The 24388-nt window shown below is 42.1% G+C and overlaps 1 protein-coding gene across 5 annotated transcripts in view; it reads left to right on the top strand.

Moving 5' to 3' along the window:
* The window catches only part of LOC122540917 (A-kinase anchor protein 13-like), a 417382-nt gene that overhangs the window by 68516 nt on the left and 324478 nt on the right, over positions 1-24388 (top strand). The window contains exon 1 of one of the 5 annotated variants that reach the window (XM_087981476.1): positions 7142-7210. The exons of the other annotated variants lie outside the window; for them this stretch is intronic. The gene's annotated coding sequence lies outside the window, so the exon portion shown is untranslated. Of the gene's footprint in view, positions 1-7141; positions 7211-24388 lie in introns of those variants that run through there. 5 annotated transcript variants of the gene reach the window in all.

The following is a 24388-nucleotide window of genomic DNA, read 5'->3' as shown; positions in this document are numbered from 1 at the left end:
TTGCTGTATCACCAAGTCCCAATTCCCTTCCTCCCACATAAGCTGTACCTACACCAGATGGAATCCCACTTCAGGAAGGTGAGCGAGATGTTGGTTCATTGTCACCTTCTCAATTGGACGACAAATATAATCTTTGCCAGCAGTACTCACATTCGTGAAAGAGTAAAATAAAATGTGTGTCCTGAAGCTGGATTTCATCCACAGCCTTTTGACTTGGGAGACTAGAGCAGAGCCAGTGGAATTAAATTGTTGATTTGCCAAGGAACACCTTCATAACCATTTATAAATGGCTCCCATGAGTCAGGAAAGAAAGTTAATTCCAAAATGAGAAACTGGGTGTTTCCCATTCCTCTTTCCTCCTTATCACAATGGAACTTTAATATAAACAAATGTTCATTCAGAAGGGTACTGTTGGAAAGAATTTGTATGTTCCATGAATAATGTCCAAAACTGACTCATTGAGCATTGGCGAGCAAGGCAAAAGCAGTCGAGTGGAAGGAACGACATTGATGTGGCATCTTTGCCAAGATAACTAAAATTTATGAATCTTCATGAAAGAAAGTGATCAGGAAAAGATTAAATTCTGAACTACTGATTTTAAAAGAAAATTTTTCAAGCGATATGGATGTCATTGACTTGGTCAGCATTTATTGCCCATCCTGAATTGCACTGAATATGGTGGAGATGTGCTGCCTTCTGAGATACCCACAGTGTTGTTAGGATGGCAGTTCCTGGATTTTCTCCCAGTTAAACTGAAGGAATGGCAATATATTTCCCAGTCAAGATTGTGAATGACTTGGAGGAGAACTTGCAAGTGGCAATGTTCCTATGTACCTGCTGTCATTAGTAGGGTAAAGGATACCAGTTTGGACGATTGGTTGGTTGGACGAGTATGGAGTTGAAATTAATAACTCAAGGAGTTATACAGCATGGAAATAGACCCTTCAGTCCAACTCGTTTACACCAACCAAGTTTCCCAAACTAAACTAGTCCCATTTGTCTGCATTTGGCCTGTATCCCTCTGAACCTTACCTATTCTTGTACCAGTCCAAATCTTTTTTAAATGTTCTATCTGTACCTGTGTCTACCACTTAACTTCCTCTGACAGTTCATTTCACATAACCAACCACTCTGTGTGAATAAGTTGCCCTTCAGGCTCCTTTTATAAATCTTTCTCCTCTCACTTTAAAAAGTATGCCTCCTAGTTTTGAATTCCTCTTTCACAGGGAAAAGACCTTTGCTTATCTATGCCCCTCATGATTGTATAATCCCCTTTAAGGTGACCCCTCAACCTCCTACACTCCAATGAAGACAGTCCCAGCCAATCCAACATTTCCTTATAACTCCAACCTTCCAATCCCAGCAACATCCTCGTAAATCTTTTCTGAACCTTCTACAATTTAATAATATCCTTCTGGTCATGCAAGTGTATACAGTATTTAAAAAGTGGCTTCACCAATGTTCTGTACAACCTCAATATGACATCCCAGCTCCTGTACTCAAAGTCCTGAGTAATGAAGGCAAACATGCCAAATGCAGCTTTAACCACCCTATCAATCTGCCATACAACTTTCAAAGCAGTATGTACCTGAACCCTTGGGTCTCTGTGCTGGGCAGACACATTATCGAGCTTTCCTCATGTTAGGTAGATATACATGGGCAGCAGGTTTCTCAGTCCTCTCAAGTGCACCTGCTGTAGCACCATTTTTCTCCTCAGACCTGCACTACTCATGACACTTGGCTAAGAGTACCAGTTTGTAAGTGTCCAGTCAGAAATATCTTGAACATGAGAGCAATGCCTCCTTAGACTTGATGGGGACATTGCCTCAACCTTTCAAAACCCTTCACGCCAATAAACTTTAATCCCAATTTTTGCACTGAATGAAATTGATTCTTGATCCCATGGGCAGAAGGCAGCATGCTGATTAACTGCAACTTCCAACTCTTTGGTCTACTCTTTTTGCGAGTGTGTTTAATTAGAATGTGCTAAAGAATAAGCTTGATTTATTAACAAGCCAAACTACCACAGTGAATTACTCTGAGGTGTTATGTTGGCAAATGTAATCATTTTGCACCTGGCAAGTTTCCATTAATAATCCTGACTAATGTTTGGTCAGGTGCTGCCCGGGATGTCATGCAGACTTCCTGGTGTGCCAATAAATCTGCGACATTCACTTGAATAGGACTACTGGGCCTTAGCTTAATGTTCTGATCAAGAAAGTGGTCCCTGCAGCAATGGAGCCAGTCTTCACTATGTCAGAGTGGGATTTCAACTTGTACCTTCTGAATCTGGGGGCAAAATGCTAACAAAGCTTAAAGTGGGAGTGATACAGTACTTATTCTGTACTGATAAGTGTACTTATTCTGCCTACATTGACTTTACAGAGATGAACTGAAAACAGTGGGTCCCTGAGCAATAAACAGCCATGGGTACTCCTATATGTGAATAGAGTGTTGCAAATTTGTGAGAGAGAGAGAAGTTGGTGGCATCAATCAGTTGGTCTGTGTGCTTCAGAGGCCCCCCACTGTTATGTTCATGGGCTTTTCTACTTCTTGACTACAGTTCCATCTTAACACCATAATTCCAAACAAAGTCATCTCTAAGTTAAGAGACCTAGTCTCAGTTCCCTACTCTGTAACTGAATCCTCCTCTCCCTGATCCATAGACCGCAGTAAGTAAGAATGGGTGACAACACCTCAACACTGGTGCCCCACAAGACTACATACTCAGCCCCCTACAATACTCCTTATGCACTCATGACTGTATGACCAAGTTCTGTCCCAACCCCATTTGCAAGTATGCTGATGACCCCACCTTTGTAGATTGGAGACTGAGTGCTTAGCAGCATGGCATCAAACAACAATCTCTCCATCAATGTCAGCAAAACAAATAAGCTGGTCATTGACTTCAGGAAGTGGAGTAGAGGACACACTCCTGTCTGCATTACTGGTCCTGAGGTGGAGATGGTCAAGAGCTTCAAGTTCCTGGGAGTGAGAATTGCCGGCAATCTGTCCTGGTCCAGCCACATTGATGTACAAACAGCTTCTTCCTCCACTGATATCGGACTTTTGAACTGATCTCTCAAATGTTAATTCTGATCTCCCTCTCCCTCTCCGGGGGAGTGGGAGTTAAAGCGTTCAGGCACGGGCGGTTGGGTTGGTTGGTGCGGGTGCCCCAGAGTGTTCTCTGAAACGTTCCGCAAATACGCGTCCTGTCTCCCAATGTAGAGGAGGCCACATTGGGTGCAGCGGATGCAAAACGTTTCAGAGAACACCTCTGGATCACCCGCACCAACCAACCCAACCGCTCCGTGCCTGAACACTAACTCCCCCTCCCACTCTGCCAAGGACATGCAGATCCTTGGCCTCCTCCACCGCCAGGAGAAAGTGAGGACTGCAGATGCTGGAGATCAGAGCTGAAAATGTGTCGCTAGAAAAGCGCAGCAGGTCAGGCAGCATCCAAGAAACGGAGAATCGACGTTTCGGGCATAAGCCCTTCAGGAAGGTGCCGGGAGTTTCCTGAAGAAGGGCTTATGCCCGAAACGTCGATTCTCCTCTTCCTTGGATGCTGCCTGACCTGCTGCGCTTTTCCAGCAACACATTTTCAGCTCCTCCATCGCCAGACCATGGCAACACGACGCCTGGAGGAAGATCGCCTCATCTTCCGCCTAGGAACCCTCCAACCACAATAGATGAATACACATTTCTCCAGCTTTCTCATTTCCCCTCCCCCCACCTTATCTCAGTCTCAACTCTCGGACTCAGCACCGCCTTCTTGACCTGCAATCTTCTTCCCGACCTCTCCGCCCCCACCCCCCTCTCCGGCCTATCATCCTCACTATCGCATTCCCAACGCCCCTCCCCCTAGTCCCTTCTCCCTACCTTTTATCTTAGCCTGCTTGGCACACCCTCCTCATTCCTGAAGAAGGGCTTATGCCCGAAACATCGATTCTCCTGCTCCTTGGATGCTGCCTGACCTGCTGCGCTTTTCCAGCAACACATTTTTCAGCTGTTGCAACAAATCCACAAGTGACATTTCTGCAATTGCGCTATTCAAAGATGTGGAATTTCCAGTCCCCTCTTCCCCCCCAACCATTTCCCAACTTCAAGCCAAAGAGCAGATTTTGATGAAAGTGTACTATCACATTGTGCCCCAAACTTGTAAGTGAATTTGCAATTTCAAGCTTCTGGATTGTTGACATTGTACTTGACATAATGTTAACTAAGTGAAAATTCTTGCTTGGCTAATACTGTATACTTAAGGCATTCATTCATTTATTCAAGTTTCTGAAATTAGATGTGGAAAACAAGTTTAAGAAATTTGACACAAAATTAAACTGCTGTTTTGCTTTGAAAACAGATGCTTTTAAGACTCCTTTACTAACCAGCTGATGTCTCAAAAAAATACATTTATGTGCGTATCTTCAAGTCTCAAACAATTTTTCAGCCCATTTATTTTTGGGGATAGATGACTGTGACTAGAAGTTAATGCTCACATTGGGAAAGCAGAACAATGGTCCTGAAAGATGGTGGTAATGTCACAGAACAAGTAATCCAAAGATGTAGGAAAATGCTATGGGTACATGGGTTTGAATCCCTCTGTGGCTGCTGATGGAACTTTTAAAAATCAAAGCTTGTCTTCGTGATGGTGATCATAAAACTATTATTGATTATTGTAAAAGCGATATACAACATGGAAAGAGACCCTTCAGTCCAACTTGTCCATACCAACCAGATATCCTAAATTAATCTAGTCCCATTTGCCAGCATTTGGCCCATATCCCTCTAAATCCTCCCTATTCATTTACCCATCCAGATATCTTGAAAATGTTGTTGTAATTGTACCAGCTTCCACCATTCTCTCTGGCAGCTCTTTCCATACATGCATCATCCTCTGCATGAAAAGGTTGCCCCTTCTGTCCCTTTTTATATCTTTCCCCTCTCATCTTAACCCTATGCCCTCTAGTTCTGGACTCCCCAACCCTGGAGAAAAGGCCTTGTCTATATACCCTATCCATGCCCCATCACAACTTTATAAATCTCTATGAGGTCACCCCTCAGCCTCTGACACTCCATTGAACCAGATGGATTTGTAATATACATTTTGGGGATAAAAATCTACCGTCCTTACCCAGTCTAAATGGGGAAACTTAACTGCTCTTTGAAATGATGTAGCAAGCTGCTCAGTTCATGGACAATTGGGATGGGCGACAAATTCCGGCACAATGCACCATAGAAGGAAAATTGAGAGGCTACTGTGGCACAGTGGTGGTGTCCTTACTTCTGGTCAGGAGTCAAGTCTTGTTTGCTTCAGTGGAGCATCACAGTGCCATGGACCCGGGTTCAATTCCAGCTTCAGGCAACTCTGCAGACTCCACACAGACTTTCTCCCCGTGTCTGCATGGGTTTCCTTCCACAAGTAGGTGGCACGGTGGCTCAGTGGTTAGCACTGCTGCCTCACAGTGCCAGGGACCCAGGTTCGATGCCAACCTTGAACTACTGTCCGTGTGGAGTTTGCACATTCTCCCAGTGTCTGCATGGGTTTTCTCCAGGTACTCCGGTTTCCTCCCACAATCTAAAGATGTGCAGGTCAGGTGAATTGGCCATGCTAAATTGCCCATAGTGTTAGGTGCATTAGTCAGAGGGAAATGGGTCTGGATGGGTTACCCTTTGGGGGGGGGGGGTCTGTGTGGATTTGTTGGGCTGAAGGGCCTGTTTCTACACTGTAGGGAATCTAATCTAATGTAATGTGTAGGTTAGGTGGATCGGTCGCACTAAATTGCCAGTAGTGTTCACAGCTGTGCAGGCTCAGTGGGTTAGCCGTGAGAAATGCAGGGTTACATGGAAAAGACTGGGTGGGTGGTCTGGGTGGGATGCTCTTTGGAGGGTCAGTGTGGATTCGATGGCTGAATGGTCTGCTTCCACACTTGTAGGGATTCTACATAGTCATGGAAATGAATGGGATAGTTCTTTGCAATTACAAGCCCTGATTTCCAGACAATAATGACATCACCTGTTCACACTCAACAGAGAAAATGACATCACTTTTGTTTTACTTTGCCATTTGCTCTTTCCCTTGTGTGATGCTGCCAATGTCCAACAGCAGGCCCAGATGAAGTTTGGTCAAATGTTGTTCATGATTGAACCTCTCGTGTCTGATCAAGACAGTTTTGAGTGGTGAGTGAATTCATGTAAAGCTTTGCTCAACATTGTTCTTTCATTATCTCATCATCTGAGGGCCAGATCCAACGGAGTAAATCTGGCCAAACAGCACAAGAAGAGTTCCGTGCTCAGAAACTTCTCTCTAGTAAGGAGGCAGGAATTCATGTGATGAGCCAGTTGTACTACTAGGCCACTCACATTTATAAAAGTCATTCAAATCGTGGACTGGAGGAACGATGCTGTCCCCCACCGTCCTTCATGAAATTCAAGGAAATCTGTAATCTTCTGAGGGAGCCCTTTCATAATTTATAGTGAGTTTACTCGTCTGGGTTTCCAAATGGTATTCTCAGATTTCAGAATATATTCCACACTCCAGAGAATGATGAGGCTGTATGTTGCATAAATTAATCTTGATCTGACGAATGGCTTTTGAAAACAGGATGAGATCAGTTGGAATAATCAGAACCAGCTGACCATCGTCTTGGCTCGTATATTCTTGCTTAGTCAAATTGTGTCGTGTTTCCATAGTAAGTTAGATTTTGGCTTTTCATTATTTTCCCTTTGCCTTGTAAGGAGGCACGGGATGGGGGGTGGTTCTGTGTTTTCCAAGCCTTTGTATATGCTTGTCCTTTTCAACATTATTAAAGTCTTAAACAAGACGACAAAGAAATCTGTCCAAGTGTGGGTGCCACGTGTGGGTTAGCAGCTAGCATTGTTCACAGCCGTTATAATAATGCATTAATCCACTGTCTCACTGCAGCACGCAGGAAGAATGTGATTCTATTGTACATTTGACCCTGAGGGAGGTACTAATGTCGGCTGATTACCAACGTAATTCAGTTGCCTTCTTCCTAAAGATTTTATTTCATTTGAAGATAATTCATTTAATCTCCCAGAAAAGCCTAATGTCGTTTGTGCCCATATACTAAAGATGCTGACGCTAGCATTGTGCTTTGATGAACTTGTTTGATGTGAAATAGTTTCAAATATAATGTTTAGAGAATTGCTTCAAAGGAGTGAGTTTAATTATTTATGCTCTTCACCTAAGGTAAGCTTTAGTTGAAACATTTTGCTATCAACCCTGTCGAGTTTATTTTTGCATCAGCAGGATTTGTGCAATTTAAGGTATGTTGGTTGTTATTACTGTTTGATTATCTCGGGAATTTTTCTGCTGCATTCTGTAAATCACTGGCTATGTAAGAGAAATCCAGTCCACCTCAAATGTGTTGGATCCATTAACTGCAATCTGATTTCTCTTAAATTGGGCTGGAGTTGTATTTTGCTGGTCAGAGGTTGTATTGGATGAGGTGGTGTTTTCTAGGTGGCAAACATTTTCTTCCTGTGGCAATGCTGCCAATTGGTTTCTGTAAAATCTAGATTATGGCATTCTTTTCGAGTTCCTCCAGCATTGCCATCTTTCTTTGGCTGTAGGCATCAGCACTTCACTAGAGCGCTGTTGCTCTGGTGCCTCTTCCAACTGGATATTAATGAAAGATTCCATAGTGTTAGAGCTGTATGTTCTCTAAATTTAATAGTGTGGCGCTATGCATTCTCTGAATTTGATATTGCTGGAGCTGTACAATATTGTGTTGACTTTGCTGCCTGCCTGACCATGATTAAATCAGTTTGTCTGTTGAACCTAGTTACTTAGAATCTACAGCTTGATTCAAAGTATTGGATGAGTTTGTCCTTCCTCTTCATGGTACTGAGAATATGCTTGCATTTTAATTGGATGAGTTGTGTCAACAAGTGATTTTACAGCTTCAACCACAGCTCTGGCAGATGGTACAAAGCTCAGCACAGACTAGCGATCTGGTTTCTATAGATGGAGACTGCCCTAAGAGGTTGGGATGTTGTCTTGCATGCAGTGTGGCATGTCTGATCAGAGACTGAGTACAGATCTTTTTGTAAGCATATGAACTCACCACCATAATCAAGGGAAGATGCAGATCAAAGTTTCACTTCTGAGCAAGGCTGCATGGTTGGCTGGACAGAAATGGACTGTTTCTTCTTCAGGTCAAGGCTAGCTGTTGTGATTATTGAGTTGCATTTAGTATAGAGCACAGAAACAATTTGTTTGTCCTGACTGCTCTGCTCCACAAGAACCTCTTACCAATCTACTTTCTCCTTCATGCACTTATCAAACTTCCCCTTAAATGTAACTGTGCTGCTTATCTCAGCTATGCCTTGTGGTAGTGTGTTCCACATTGATACACTCTCTCAGAGAAGGATGTTTCTCCCAAGTTGCATATCCATGAATCTCTCATATTTCTAATCTCAAGTTTTAGGCTCCCAGGTGTCTGCTCTGTTTGCACCTTTAATTTCAAGAACTTATTCAGATGTTTCATTGATTTTTGGCTTTAGTGTTTAGGTTGAGTCTGTTGCAGTAAGTGTTTCGTGCTGTGTGAGAACTGCAAACCACAGGCATGTGTGCAGCCACATTCTTCAACTGTTCTCCTACAAACTATGTGGTCGAGTTTTCACCCTGGCTAAGTTTTGAGTCGTGCTAAAGACAATTTGGTTTTAATCATCTTCAGCCTTATCCATACACGCAGGACAATATTACAGCTACTGCCAAAGGTTAGATTTAGCAGGAGCTGAGTCATTATGTCAGCTGTGTATTGTCTCCAGCAAAGGAAAGCAAACACTGCTGATTGGGATTTAAATGTGGGAGAAGTTCAGTTTTAGTGATGCATCAGAGCTACTACTAAGCTTGCAGCTGTCTTGAAATGAAACTTGGGGCCCGTTATCTGTTCAAATATGAAGTTTGATAGTTTTGCACCGAGTTATATACTTAGGTTTTAGTGTGGCGCTGCAATCTGTTCCCATTGATACAAAATATATCTGTAACACTTCCATGTGTGTGTTGCTACACAATGTTACCTCTCTCTGTGTTCTGCTGTTTCAAAAATAGTGACAAGATGTTTATTGCACAAAAGGTGCTTCATAAAATCCCTATGGTGCAGAAAGAGGCCATTCGGCCCATCAAGTCAGCACCTATCCTCTGAAGAGCAACCCTGCCTTTAACATGACTAACCCACCTAGCCTGCACATCCCAGGACACTAATTTAGCATGGTCAATCCACCTAACCTACACACTTTTGGACTGTGGGAAGAAACTGGAGCAACTGGAGAAACTCACACAGTCAGTCACCTGATGCTGAAATCAAACAGATTCAAACTGCAATGTCACTTGGATCCCCACCCCTCTCTCCTTTTTCCTTATTTTCTAACCAGAGCATATGCACCCCTTCTGCTGAGTTCATGTCAGGACGGGGGAACTGAGCTCAATCTAAAATGTACTGCATACTCTAGAAGCATATCCATGCTTGGTGATTTCAAAATCTCTGACATATCTTGCATTAAACTGCAATCATTGCACCTTGACCTACTATGGGGTCTTTGATTTCAAACTGTTGTGTGATCCCATATCTCCTTGTTGGTGATCTCCTTTCTTTTTAGCTCAGCTTGCAGTCTCAGCTGCTGCCTCACTGCCTCTTCCTTCACTGAAACTATGATGCTCCTATGTTCTGGAATTCTTCAGTGAACCCATATTGATACGCTCCGCCCCACAACAAATGGTGTTTTAAAATTCATTTTCGGGATGCGGGCATTGCTGGCTTGGCTAGCATTTGTCAAACATCCCTAGTTTCCCTTGTGAAGCCATGATGTTGGGTGGGCAAAGTTTAAAAAATCTCACACCAGGTTATAGTCCAACAGGTTTGTACTTTCAAGTAAACCTGGTGTTGTGTAATTTTTAACTTTGTCCTTTGAGAAGGTGATGATGAGCTGCTACTTTGAACCGTTGCAGTCCATTGGTGCAGAGCCATAACACTGATAGGGAGTTCTAGGATTCTGACCCAGTGACACTAATGCAACAGCAATAAATTTCCAAGTCAGGATGGTGAGTAGGTTGGAGGGAATTTCCAGGTGGTGTATTCTGATGCATCTGCTAATATTGTCTTTCTAGATGGTTTGGTCGTAGGTTTGGGAGGTGCTGTCGAAGGGGTCTTGGTGAATTTCTACTGTGCATTTTGTATATAGTACACACTGTTGCTACTGTGCATTGGTGGTGGAAGGAGTAAATATTTGTGGATGTGGTGCCACTCAAAGCAGACTGCTTTATCCTGGATGGTGTCAAGCTTCTTTCGTATTGTTGGAGCTCCACCAATCTCGGTAAGTGGGGGTGTTCCATCACACTCCTGACTTGTGCTTTGTTAGTAATAGATGGGCTTTGGGGAGTCAGGAGATGAGTTACTTGCTGCAGTTTTCCTAACCTCTGACCACCTCATATCTGCAGTATTTATGTTGCTAGTTCAGTTTCTAGTCCATGGTAAACCCAAGGATGTTTATAGAGTCATGCAGCACAGAAATAGAACCTTCAGTCCAACTGGTCCATTACAACATGTTCCCAAACTAAACCAGTCCCACCTACCTGCACTTAGCCCATATCCTTCCAAATATTTCCTATTCATGAACTTATCCAAATATCTTTTAAACATTGTAACTGTACCAGCATCCAATGGCAATTCATTTCACACACCAACTACTCTCTGTAAAAAGAAAAAGAGTTGCCCCTCATGTCCTTTCTTTCTCCTGTCACCTTAAAAATATAAACCCCTAGTTGTGAACTTCCCCACCTATTGGTAAAAGACCCTTATCATTCATCTTATTTATGTCCCTCATGAATTTATAAATCTCAAGGTCACTCCTCTACCACCTCTGCTCCATTGGAAAAAGTCCCAGACTTTCCAGTCTATTTTTATATATTTGCTGCTTAGTTTCATGTTAAAACTAGAAGTGCAACATCATTGTGTGACTGTATCTTGAAATAAACCTATTTAGGATTTCATGTCAGCCAGTGGCTTTGAATTTGAGGTATGCATCTTGCTGCAGTGGGTTTTGAGAATGTCTTTGCATTTTGACCCTATAGTTTAGTCTGCAGTTCCTGAAGAAGGGCTTATGCCCAAAACGTCGATTCTCCTGTTCCCTAGATACTGCCTGACCTGCTGCGCTTTTCCAGCAACACATTTTCAGCTCTGCAGTTGGATTACCAAGCCGAATCCCCCATGACACCTCCCTAACACTCATTTGAAAATTGGCGAAAAGAGGTGTGTAATTATTGCAACCTTGTCCTTTGTACCAATGTTCTGTTCTTTCCCTCAGAGTTTCATGTAACAGTTGGTATTTATTTGGGGATTCTGAGGCTGTTTGATAAGATAAATGAATGTCAGACAGAAATGGAGCAATAACGAAAAAACAATAGTCAGGAAGTTTTTTTGATGTATTTAAAGACATGAGGTTGGAAATGTTTTGCTGGTGGTTGGATATGAAATATTGTGGGTGTGTTTCACCAAGTAGACAAGTGAGGGTTGCAAAATATTATTGTAGCTTTTCTCACCAAATTATAGAACCTCTACAGTATGGAAGTAGGCTGTTTGGCCCATCAAGTCGACACCAAACCTCCAAAGAGCATCCCACCCCCTTACCCTATAACCCTGCATTTATCATGGCTAACCCACCTAGCCTACACATCCCTGGAAACTATGGACAATTTAGCATGGCCACTCTACCTAACCTGCACATCTTTGGACTGTGGGAGGAAACTGGAGAACCTGGATGAAGCCCACACAAATACGGAGAGAATATGCAAACTCCACTCAGTCACCCAAGAATGGAATTGAACCAGAGTCCCTGGTGCTGTGAGGCAGCAGTGCTAACCACTGAGCCACCATGTCACCATCCTTTGGGTAAGAGCAAGAATCTTAACCAGCTTAGATACCCATAGCCTGAGTGCTTCACTCATTGCATTCTCCCTTATGTACACAGTGGAAGACATCAGCAACATATCAGAACTTGAGGGCAGTCAGGGCAATGGCCTGTGTAGTAGTCATCGCTAAGGAGGAGGTTCTGGGAAGCTGGAAGGTCTGAAAGTGGATAAGTTACCTAAACCTATATTATAGACCGAGTTCTGAAGGAGATAACTGAAGAGATTGTAGAGATATGTTTCAGGAATCACTGCACTGAAGGAGGGTCCCAAAGGACTGGAAAATGACTAATGTAACATCCCTGTTTTAAGAAGCGAGGGAGACAGAAGACAGGAAACTATAGGCCAGTTAAGACATTGGTTGTTGGTAAGATTTTGAGTCCATTATTAAGGATAAGATTACTGAAAATACATAGTAAAATAAGGCTGAGTCAGCATGGCTTCATCAAGAGGAGATCATGCCTGACAAATCTGTAAGAATTATTTGAGGAAATGATCAAGTTAGACAAAGAAGAGCCAGTGGACATGATCTATTTGGATTTCCAGAAGGACTTTGACAAAGTGCTGCACAGGAGGCTGCTAAACAAAATAAGAGCCCGTGGTGTTAGGGTATGGATAGAGGATTGGCTGACTGGCAGAACGCAGAGAGTAGAGATAAAGGGATCTTTGAGTGGCAGCTAGTGACAGGGAGAGTTTAGAAGTGTTCTGGTTTGGGACAACAACTATTCATATTGTATATTAACAATCTGGATGAAGGAACTGCGGGTGTTGTTGTTAAGTTTGCAGATGACACCGATAGATGGAGGGACAGAAGGGATGATGCAAAATGACTTGGACAAGCTAGGAGAGTGGAAATTGGGCTGAATGGCCTCATGCATTTCCTAAAGCTTGTGGTTTTATGGTCTTGTGTAACTTAGGTTGCACACACAATGACCTTTTTGGAGGCTCTGACTTTCTGTCCAGTCATAGATTCTGAGACTGTGTGTAGTGGGAATGGAAACTTTAAATTCCGGATTGCCAAGTTGGGGGGAAAAAAAACATCAGTATTTGAATCACCAGATGGATTGAACCTGAATGTTAAAATATTGCAGGAAACCTGCCTGAGTGGCAGTTTGCCTCTCAAGCAGAAATTTGGAAAAATCAAAAGCCACAGCCTTAAAATCTGAACATCTAGACTTGACATTCCCTTGTAATACTGAGGGAAAGCTATATTATATAGTTTGCAATTAGCCTGTCCAGTGATGCTAATACATACCTCTGGAGCAAGTGGGGCTTGAACCTGGGTCTTCTGGTTCAGAAGTAGGGGCAACCATTGCATGACAACAGCCCAAGAATTCATGAGATGCTATGCTTCAAGTCCCATCTGTCTGTTAAAGTAGTTTGAGTTTCATGGCACTCCTTTGAAGAAGAATCAAGTTGTTCTTGTGTCCAGGAGAACTTTTATCTTTCAGTTTACACCACCCATAATATAGATTTAGTGAGTTACTGATTTGTTTTTTGGATCATCTCTGCATAAAATGGCTGACAAGAATTTTCAGATATCCTGATGGAGTGAATGAACTTGCATTAGTATAGCAGTTTCCTTAAAACCTTAAGCATTGAATTAATTTTGAAAACATTTTCTCCACGCCAGTTTTCTGCTCTCTCAGGGTGTCCTGACATGCCCTAGAGTATGGTCTCCCCAGGAGTCCAATGAAGTGCTCCTGCCCAAAACTTTGATTTTCATGCTCCTCGGATGCTGCCTGACCTGCTGTGCTTTTCCAGCAACACACACTCAACTCTGATCTCACTTAGGCACACATCAGTCTACAGCCAATAATCCATTCAGGACTGCCACAAATCGTTGACTGGGAAGACAAAAAAAATAGCTTCAAAAAGGGAAGGTGCCTGAATTGTTGATTGTGTGGGAAAGTTAGCACCAGACGTTTGGCAGTTGCTGGTGAAGTCACACCCATCCTGGTGAAGAAAATACTCTTTTTGATGGAAACCATTCAGCACCTTGTGTTTACAGAGAATGATAAACATACGGATTTGCCACCTTTTGTGCCGGTTTTTGGGGCCAGGTTTGGTGGGAACCGTCTCCGTTTTGGAAACTTTGTGCCACCACAAAAAAGGTGGGGGGGGGTTGATGGTAGATGGTAGATGGTAGACAGTGGACTTCAACCTCTCTAAAATATAACCCCTGGAAATTCAAGCCCTTGCTTTTTGATAGTTTTGATTTCCTAAATTTGACTTTTAGTTGCGTACATACGGCACTTCGTGTCGAAGGTGGTGTCAGTTTGGGGTAGACTCCATCAAGGCAGAAAAATGTGGGAGAATTGGGGAAAGTCAGGTAGCTGTTTAAGTCCAAAGGTGATTGATACAAAATGAACATTCTTTACTCCTTTCTGACCTTCTGTTCTCTAAACCTTTAAGATCTTTGGTTGCTTGGGGAATTCATCTTCTTAATAAACTGCCCTTGTTTCGTTGATATTAAATAGCTCTTATTTGGGCAATTTTAACACAATTGTTAAAGTTCTCACATTTATTTTTGGGGCGGTAAGTGGAAAAATGTTTTAAACATAGCACTTCTGTTTTGTGTTTGTCAGATATCAAATGCAAACGTTATCTCTCAAAACAGTGATGGTCTCTTGGGGGTTATGGAATATTTAATAGTTCTCTATCAAAAGAGTGCACGAGTACCTTCTTTCCCCACCCCCCCCCACCCCCCGCCATCATCTTCCAGTGGTTACACTGTTGGCAGAGCTCAGGACTCCTGTGGATTTTGTTTTTATTTGGAGAGCCGAAGTTTCTGGCAAGCCCAAGTATTTTCTTTGTGTGATTTTCAAGAGAATTCGGATGGTTGGCAGCATGCATTCACTTTCTCAAACTGGAAAGCAAACTTTGCAGTGCTTAAACTGTCTCCAGAGTACATGCTTCATTTCTGTCTGTCCCCCGAAGTAACATTGACTACTTTTGCATGACCCTGGCATTGATGAGATGGTGTTGGGGATTTTTGTGAACGTACTGGCATTTATTATTGGTGCTAAACCTCTGGTATAAACAGCTGCCAAATCAGTGTAATTGCTCATCAGCCTTGAAGTGTACCAGGCTTTTCTTTGGTCAGGTGCAGTTGGGTGGACATCTAGTTGCAATTTCAATTAAGATTAAAAAAAACTATTTTTCACAGTGGAGCCAGTTGATCAATGTCTGGACTGGGGCTGAATGTTAAGAGTGATCGTTTAGGCCATTGTGTCCATGTTTTCTCTTTGCAAGAGGAAAGGATTTAATAGGGGCTATCCACACAGCTATGTTTTTTTTTTAAAAGCCAGAGCAGGGGTGATTTTTGAATTTTTAGTTGTGGAAGATGTTGTGGCTTTACATCACCCAACTCTCCCAAATTACTTACCTGCCAGGAACCACTGGCTAACAATTTGGACTGGGGATTTCTGACTACTGCTCTCTTCTATCCCAGAGTTGTTGAGGCCAGTTATACTCACATCAATGATCTAACTACCCACTGAGGTAGACATAAAATGCTTATCTAATTGCTTTCAAATAGAGACAGGTGTTTTAATTCTGTTTATTCCTTGGTTTTCTTTGAGGAATTTCATTTTTAATGCTCAGTGGTTAGCACCGCTACCTCACAGCGCCAGGGACCCAGGTTTGATTCCAGCCTCTGACGACTGGTTGTGTGGAGTTTTCACATTTTCCCCAAGTCTGCATGGGTTTCCTCCAGGTGCTCTGGTTTCCTCCCACAATCCAAAGATGTGCAGGTTATGTGAATTGGCCATGCTAAATTACCTGTAATGTTCAGGGATTGTAGGCTAGTCAGGGGTTTTAAAAAAAAAGAAGGATATGGGAATGGACCTGGGTGGGTTACTCGTTGGAGTGTCTGGGCTGAACAGTCTGTTTCCTCACTGCAGGGATTCTAATAAAATTCTAATAAAAGTAAAGTTGCCATATAGAGAGATCAATTGGGCTATGCTTTCATTTGAGAGAGATGATTGGTGGTTTAACCTGAGGTCCCCATGCCTCGGGTAAAGGGAGACATTGAGAAGAAAAGTCCTTCATGGTAACCTCAGGTGGCCAGGAGGTTTGAGTTCAATCCCTCTTGGCATCAGTCTGCATCATAGAGCAGCTATCCTGCCAACTGAACGAGCAGAACCCCAAAAGTATGTACTAGTACAGTACTTCCAAAACTCTCTTCCAAGGCATTCTTTAGTGCTGCAAATCTTTGTCCGTCGTATCCACAACCTTAATCTATTGGATTGCTCTCTTTTGCAAAGCTCTTGTTATTATTGACACGATGGTCTTTAAGGTTGGTAATCACAACATTAAATTCCAGCTCAGCAAACAGAACCACAACAACGAGCACCCGAGCTACAAATCTTCACCCAAACATTAAATTACACATTTCAATCTTATTCCTCCAGAATACCCACATTCTGTTAGCTTCACTGTCACATTTGCTATTTCAGTGAATCTACTGTGCTGGCAGCCTACTAAACTGTTATTGCTCTTCTGTACAGAGTAATTATTTCCAACTACCTGTCCTGAGCTTGCCTGTCACAATCCAGAAGGTGTGCCATAATGTCCCACTGCCTGGTTTATTTGAAAGTTATGTTTGGATCTTCTTTCTGTATCCTGCACCCTTTAGAAGGTTTCCTCTGAGATTGGAGACCTCTAAATAATCAAGCAATTTCTCACAGTTCATCCCATGACGAAGGATCAGCTGCATTCTTCTTGCCTGTATTGGAGTCCAGGATTTGGCAGCTGGTCTGTATTGAGCAAAGGGGGATGTTTTTTGTCTGGGAAGAAGCCCTGTGCCGACACTTGCTGTGTAAACATTTCAGTTCTATTTATTTTATTTCTTAAGTGTAAAAAATGTACAATTTGGCGGGGAAACACAGTCCAAGAATAACAGCAAACTCCAAATATTCAGGAGTGGAGCTCAGTCCGAGAGACCTGGTTGGTGTTTATTTTGCAGAATACACAAATACAGGGGTTTCAGTCCACAAGTTTAACATGAATGTAAATCTGAGTTAAAGTATGATTTCAAAACTATTTATAAAGAGCTTATAAATGTACTAACCTCGCTGGAGCCTCTTGGGACTTCAATGCCTGGCTAATTGAGTCAATAGTGCATGACAGTCTAAATCTTAGGATTGTAGGTTTGTGTCCCATATTGAGCTATTGTCCTTAAACTTTCACACTTAAATTTTGTGGCACAGTGGTCTTGACCTTACCTCTGGGCCAGGAGGTCTGAGTTTCATCATTCTGGAGGTTTGTCATTGCACGTGCGAACAGTTTGATGAAAAAGTGTTGACGATATAGCAAAATGTCCAACAGCTTTTTCAAAGTTGGTGGTTAGAATGCAGCAAAAGTATTCGAGGAAGGGGCTGATTTTGTTTTTTTTTAAAGAAGACTTTCCGCACGGAAAAAAAGACTAAGTTAGAAGGTAAGGCCATTGCGGAAATTCAAGATGTTGTGGGAGCTGGAATCAGATGAATGAAAGTTGCTAGAGTGGGAGATGTTGACAACAGGTCAAGTTTGAAGAGTTCAAGTGACAGTATAGGATTGAAAGCTGTAGAATTAAGGTGGAGTGAATTAGAGGGGAAGAAATTGTCAATACCATTGTCAATACCTTAATCACCAAAATTAGTGATGATGTCGCGTTCCTGTTTGCCTCCTGTATGAAAGCTTCAGTTTATTGACAGCAAAGGAAAATGGAATGTCAGTCATCTGCCAACCAATTACAAATTGCTAGAGAAACTCAGCAGGTTTGGCTGGGGAGCAAAACAGAGTTAATGTTTCGTGTTCTGTGACCCTCCTTCAGAACCATTTGGAAAAGGGTCCCAGGACTTGAATATCGCCTCTTTCTCTCTCCACGGATGTTGCCAGACCTCCTGAGTTTCAACAGCATTTTCAGTTTTTGTTTATTTCAGATCTTCAGCTTCTGAGTTTTTTTGTTTTATATCAGCTATCTGTCAAAAATAGTTACAATACCTCCACAGTCAGGCTGTAGACTTTTGAAATATTGAGGATTTCCCAAGTGGCACTGCATCACTCGGTGCTTTGTTGCTTAAGCCTGCTTTTGTCTTGATGTTCTCCAAACCCTCCCCCATCTGCAAGAATGAGTACTCGAAGCTAATCTCAGTGATCAGTTCTGCTTTCAAATCGCATTGAGCTTGTCTGTTTAAATGTGCTGGAGCTAAGGTATGGGAGCTAAATATATCTGACCTGAGTACAGGAAGTTAAGTGTGCACTGTTTTAGTCACATCCTTCATATGTAAAATAATGCATCGAAGCTAATTTTGCCCACACTGGAAACAATTACAAGCCAAACTATATACTAACCGCATGTGTTTCCTTGGCATAACCCTGCTGTCAGAGATATGTGTGTCCTATCTCCAGGAAAGGATGTTTTCACATGGTGATCGTGAGGACGTTTAAAAGCATTCTTTGTTTGTCATCAGTTGCCATAGGATCACATGGATACTGTTATATAGATACGAGCAAACGCTTAAAGTTCAAATTTTGACCTGTGATTCTTGAGACATATGTTGCCTACTCTCTCAACGCTTTCATATAAAGTTGTGTACACCCTTTCTGACCCCCAGTTGGTGGCATTCCAAAAATAATCCATTGACAGTGTAATGTGTTCACTCTCTGAACAGGGGTGTGTGCTAATTAGCTGCACAATGTTAGATAAGGTTCATCCTGAAACCAAAAAAAAACAACTCCATATTCTATTTTTATGAAATATTGGAAACATTATTCTGCAAAATTTCCTTTTGTTTTGAATGTTCTAATATTGATAACAGGAAGTCTCCTCTTTTAATTAGCTTGGAGCTTGATATCCTAGCTTCACCCTTGTCCCCATGTTCCTTGAGTTTAAAAATTGTCATGTTGCTGCATCTAGAATTCCATGGGGTGTATTTTGTGGCCTTTTGAAGAATGTTGGGTTGGCAAGTTTGTGGCGAAAGTTGAGATGATGCATGTTGGCTTGCAATAAAAGTCTAAACTGTTGTTTCTATGTCTAACTCAAAGTTGCTTTTAGAGTAGTTGGGTGGTGCCAAAGGAAAAAGAAAGAACTTGGATTTATAAGAGAGCTACCATGACTCCCAGTCATCTCAACCATTTCACAGCCAATGAAATAATGTAATCCTGTTGCGAAAACGCACCAGCCCAGTTTGGTGCTGCAAACAGCAGTGAGCTAAGTGACAGGATTAATCTGAGTTAATTGTGATGTTAAATGGAGTTCAGGACACTTGGAAAATTCCTGTGCTATCACAGAGGAACCTTGATTATTCAGCGTTCGATTATCCGAATTTCAGGTTATCCGGACAAGATTGTAGGGTCCTGATGTTTGGCTAAACTGTGTTATTCGGCATTCGATTATCTGAACCTTTGATTATCCAAACCAAATATTCCCTGCTGAGGCTTTTGGATAATCAAGGTTTCTTTGTATCTGAAAGGTGCCATGTAGGGTGCACCTGCGAGGACAGGTAAGGCTGAGAACCTGATTCAGAAATTTGCATCTCTAGCATTACAACATTGAGTGCTGGATGGGAACGGTGGTTCAGATTTGTGTTCAATTCAGTGGACAGGGGTTTAACCTATGACCTTCTGATTGAGGAAAGTGTACTAGCACTAATCAAGACAAATTACTGAAAGCAAGCAGAATATTATAAATAACATTGTAATAAAACAGTGCAATTTCCTCAAACGCAGAAGGGTAAAGGGTCCTGCCACAAGTCCATGTCAAGCAACCTTCCCAATTTTAAGTGACCTTTCCACAATGAGAGCGTCATTGGCAGGCTCAGTTCTATTAGAATTACGTCGAGTGCAATGCCTTCTGCCTTCATGTGGCCATGCGGTTTTGGTAGTTAATCAGTGCTTGTGGGTGACTGGTTTGGGTAGTGATTGATTCAGTGCAGTGAATTATATCAGTTAATAATTTCAGTCTTCCCTGGCAATGGGAACCACCAGAAGCTTTTGCCAATTAATTAAGAACAGGTTTTGTGCATTTTAATAAAATGAAGATGAAAATGAGCATCATTCATGTCACGTTCCATTTCACTTTGTTGCCTTTTTATTTAAAATGAAATACCTTCAGAATATCTAATGGGCTTGTTGGAAAAGGTGGTGACAGCACTCCGAACAGGTAGGGAGGCCAAGAGATGTTTGTGAATTAGTTAACCAGTACGCAGTTGATTTTTGCACTCTTGCACAGAAGGACACTGTCAATTTACCGCTCAGTCAATTTGCAGACCGCAAGAGTGGAACAAAATTTTTACTGCACTTTGTAGGCCTCTCGCTGAGCAGGGCAGCGCATACTTGAATACCTCTTTATGTGGAGAATAGAGGAGACTATAACTTTAATAACCCAATACAAAGTGTAGTCTGTTTATGCTGTTTTGGTCGATATACACCTGTGCTGCCTGGATGAGAGATAATTATTGCTGTTGTCCTGTATAATGTGTTGGCCTGGTGAGGCTATTAAACTTGAGAGTCTTTCTTTCATTTTACTGCTGAGGAAGGTTTTGTGCCAGTTGAATGTTGTCCTGATGACCGTGGTGTCATCAGTAAGAGTTAGTTTAAAGTAATATTTCTTTCTGGTGGTTGGCTTTTTGATGATCTCATAGGTCAAACTGATCTGTGGCCCATCTAATTCAGTTGGTGTATGTGCATATGTCTTTATTGTGGTTCTGTTCATCGGGCTGGGAATTTTTGTTGCAGACGTTTTGTCCCCTGTCTAGGTGACATCCTCAGTGCTTGGGAGCCTCCTGTGAAGTGATTCTGTGATGTTTCCTCCGGCATTTATAGTGGTTTGTCTGCCGCTTCCGGTTGTCAGTTCCAGCTGTCCGCTGCAGTGGTCGGTATATTGGGTCCAGGTTGATGTGCTTATTCATTGAATCTGTGGATGAGTGCCATGCCTCGAGCAATTCCCTGGCTGTTCTCTGTTTGGCTTGTCCTATAATAGTAGTGTTGTCCCAGTCGAACTCATGTTGCTTGTCATCTGCGTGTGTGGCTACTAAGGATAGCTGGTCGTGTCGTTTCGTGGCTAGTTGGTGTTCATGGATATGGATCGTTAGCTGTCTTCCTGTTAGTCCTATATAGTGTTTTGTGGAGTCCTTGCATGGGACTTTGTACACTACATTGGTTTTGCTCATGTTGGGTATCAGGTCCTTTGTCCTGGTGAGTTGTTGTCTGAGAGTGGCTGTTGGTTTGTGTGCTGTTAGGAGTCCTAGTGGTCGTAGTAGTCTGGCTGTCAGTTCAGAAATGTTCTTTATGTATGGTAGTGTGGCTAGTCCTTTGGGTTGTGGCATGTCCTTGTTCTGTTGTCTTTCCCTTAGGCATCTGTTGATGAAATTGCGGGGGTATCCGTTTTTGGCGAATACATTGTAGAGGTAGTGTTCTTCCTCTTGTTACAGTTCTGGTGTACTGCAGTGTGTTGTGGCCCTTTTGAACAGTGTCTTGATGCAACTTCTTTTCTGTGTGTTGGGGTGGTTGCTTTCGTAGTTCAGGACTTGGTCTGTGTGTGTGGTTTTCCTTTATACCTTTTGTGGTGAATTCTCCGTTAGGTGTTCTCTGTACCATCACGTCTAGGAATGGGAGTTGGTTGTCCTTTTCTTCCTCTCGAGTGAATCGGATTCCTGTGAGTGTGGCGTTGATGATCCGGTGTGTGTTCTCTATTTCTGTGTTTTTAATGATTACAAAGGTATCATCCACATATCTGACCCAGAGTTTGGGTTGAATTTGCGGTAAGACTGTTTGTTCTAATCTTTGCATTACCGCTTCTGCTATGAGTCCAGAGATGGGTGAGCCCATGGGTGTGCCGTTGATTTGTTCATATATTTGGTTGTTGAATATGAAGTGTGTTGTGAGGCACAGGTCCAGTAGTTTGAGTATGCAGTCTTTCTTGATAGGTTCCCCGTCTTGTTGTCTGTCCTGTATGTCCAGCAGATTGGCTATTGTTTTTCTGGCTAGGGTTTTGTTGATAGAGGTGAACAGTGCAGTTACATTGAATGAGACCATAGTTTCTTCCTTGTCTATATGTATATTTCTGATGATATCCAAGAATTCCTGTGTTGACCAATATACCAGCCACTGCAGCGGACCCAGCTGGAACTGACAACTGGAAGCAGCAGAAATAAACCACTATAAATGCAGGAGGAAACATCACAGAAGCGCTTCAGAGGAGGCTCCCAAACACTGAGGATGTCACCTAGACAGGGGACGAAACGTCTGCAACACAAATTCCCAGCTCGGCGAACAGAACCACAACAACGAGCACCCGAGCTACAAATCTTCTCACAAATTTTGAACATATGTCTTTACTCATGGAGTAATTGGAAAATACTTAACCAGCGGGTAGATTAGGCATCATAATGTTTAAATTGTCAGTAAATCTCTCAACTATTTCAAATCAAGGAGTGGAGAGCAAGATGAGATGCAAATGAGTCCAGCAGTTCCGTGTTGACCAGTGCCCTGATTTTATTTGTCTTTTTTTTTGCCCTGGTCGGTTGTGACAATTGAATTTCCCCCTCTGTCAATTTTAGTTCAAGCAAGTCTCGAGCATTACTATGCCTGAACTGTTGGTTGTGTTATTCTGGGCCAACTTGTTTTAAAAACTAAAATCAACTTGTTTACAGCAAAGTGCCTGTGGGATTGAATACTGTTTTTAATTTCAGAGATTTAACAACCACATAACTTGGCCCTGGAAAATGCGAGGTATTGAGTATAAAATCTCACCAATCCTGTTGCTTGGACTCTGATCCCACGGCTCAACTCCCCATCCATTCCCATGGAAAAGAATGTGGCATCATTTTCATTGCAGCTGTCTGCTTGTAACCTCAGAAAGGAAAGTTGATCTTCCTCTTCCTTTGCCATTGGATGATGGGCTAAAGAGGAAGATACTCTTGATGTGTGGGAGGGTGGGACATGAGGTAAGGAGTCAAATCGTTTGCATAATCCTCCATCCAAAAAATTGCCATAATACATGCCCCTTTTTTTGTAAATAACTGAACAAAGTGCCCTTTTAGATATGAACTTGGTGAGGAAAGTGTCCTTTTAAAGCATTTCCTTTTAAAGATGGGGAAACAAATTAATTGACGCACCCAGCTGTTTCTTTTGCAGTGAACTTCCACTTTGAGGAAGTTTGAGGTAAGGACTCTGAAGAACCTGTTTGATCATGGTTATCTCCTGATCTGTGTGCTGCAGCTAGTATCTGTGCACGCTCTTCAGTTGATTTTTGTCTGTGGTTTTTGCTGTCTGTCTTCTTCAGTTTAACCTCAACAAAATAAGCCAAATTTATAAAGCCATTCTTTGCTCATTGTCACTTTTATAAGTAGGCTTTGAGTAATCCTTTCAAGAACTTTTGGACCAGGCCTCCTTTTTTGTTGCTTTGTATTGCAGGTGTACGTTGTTTTAGTTTAGGAGTCCTATTTAGTGAAATTCTTGCTCCGAAAATTTGAGAGAGTGTCCTGCGGAAGCAGTGATACTTTCATATTTGTGTCAGGTAATTTTAAAGTGTGCATTAAGGCAAGAGAAAAACGCAGAACAAATCTACTTTTATAATGGAGAGATGGGGTTGGTCTTCTATTCATTTGGTTTAGGGACAGCTGGATTTTGTGACTGACTTCTGCCACTGAGGAAGTCTGACTCAAAGCCTTCCTTATATTTAAACTTGAAAGCTAGGAACCAGCTGGGAGTATGTGATTTTTTCAAAGGGACAGGCAGGAAGGAAAAGATGCTGGTGTAACATTGTTGCTATGGGATGGAATAAGTACAATTGGAAGAAATAATCTTGAATCAAAAGATGCAGAATCCATAAGAATAAGAATTCATAAAGTGGAGGTATATGTAGAAAGGAAAGAAAATCCTTAAAGGAGTAATCTATGTAGTCCTTTAACAGTAGGTATACAATGGGACAGAGGCTAAATCAGGAGATGATGAGAATGTGTACAAATACAGTACGTTAATCATAGACTTCAATCTTCATGTAGATTGGGATGTTGGATTGGAAAATGAAGCATTGAGTTTCCTAGATCAAGAGATTATGGCTGCAACCTGGGATCAAGCTACTTTGGATCTGGTGATGTGTAATGAGGCAGGTTTAAAAAATTATGTCAGTAAAAGATCGCCGAAGAAGTAGTGACTATAATGTGGTAGAACTTAGCAATCAGTTCGCTAAGAAGGAACTTGCATCAGAAACATTTACGCTAAGCTTAAGTAAGGATGGTTATGAAGGATTGAGGGCAGAGCTTGCAGGAGTGAAGAGGAGAGCAAAGACATTGTGGAACAATTGCAGCCGTTCAAGAAAATAATTTATGGCTCATGACACAGATGTATTTCTGTTTGGAAGAGGGATTCTAGGAAGGGGATTAGCCAACCATGGTTAGCCAAGAAAGTTAAGGATAGCATCTGATTAAAAGAAACAAACACACATCATGTGGCAAAGATTAACAGTTA

The sequence above is a fragment of the Chiloscyllium plagiosum genome, unplaced genomic scaffold (genome assembly GCF_037043375.1).
Source record: "Chiloscyllium plagiosum isolate Xiang-an unplaced genomic scaffold, Cpla_swu_hap1 HiC_scaffold_39, whole genome shotgun sequence".
NCBI classification, from domain to species: Eukaryota; Metazoa; Chordata; class Chondrichthyes; order Orectolobiformes; family Hemiscylliidae; genus Chiloscyllium; species Chiloscyllium plagiosum.
The sequence above is the reverse complement of the archived record's forward strand: the minus strand, read 5'-3'. Positions and strand labels throughout refer to the sequence as shown.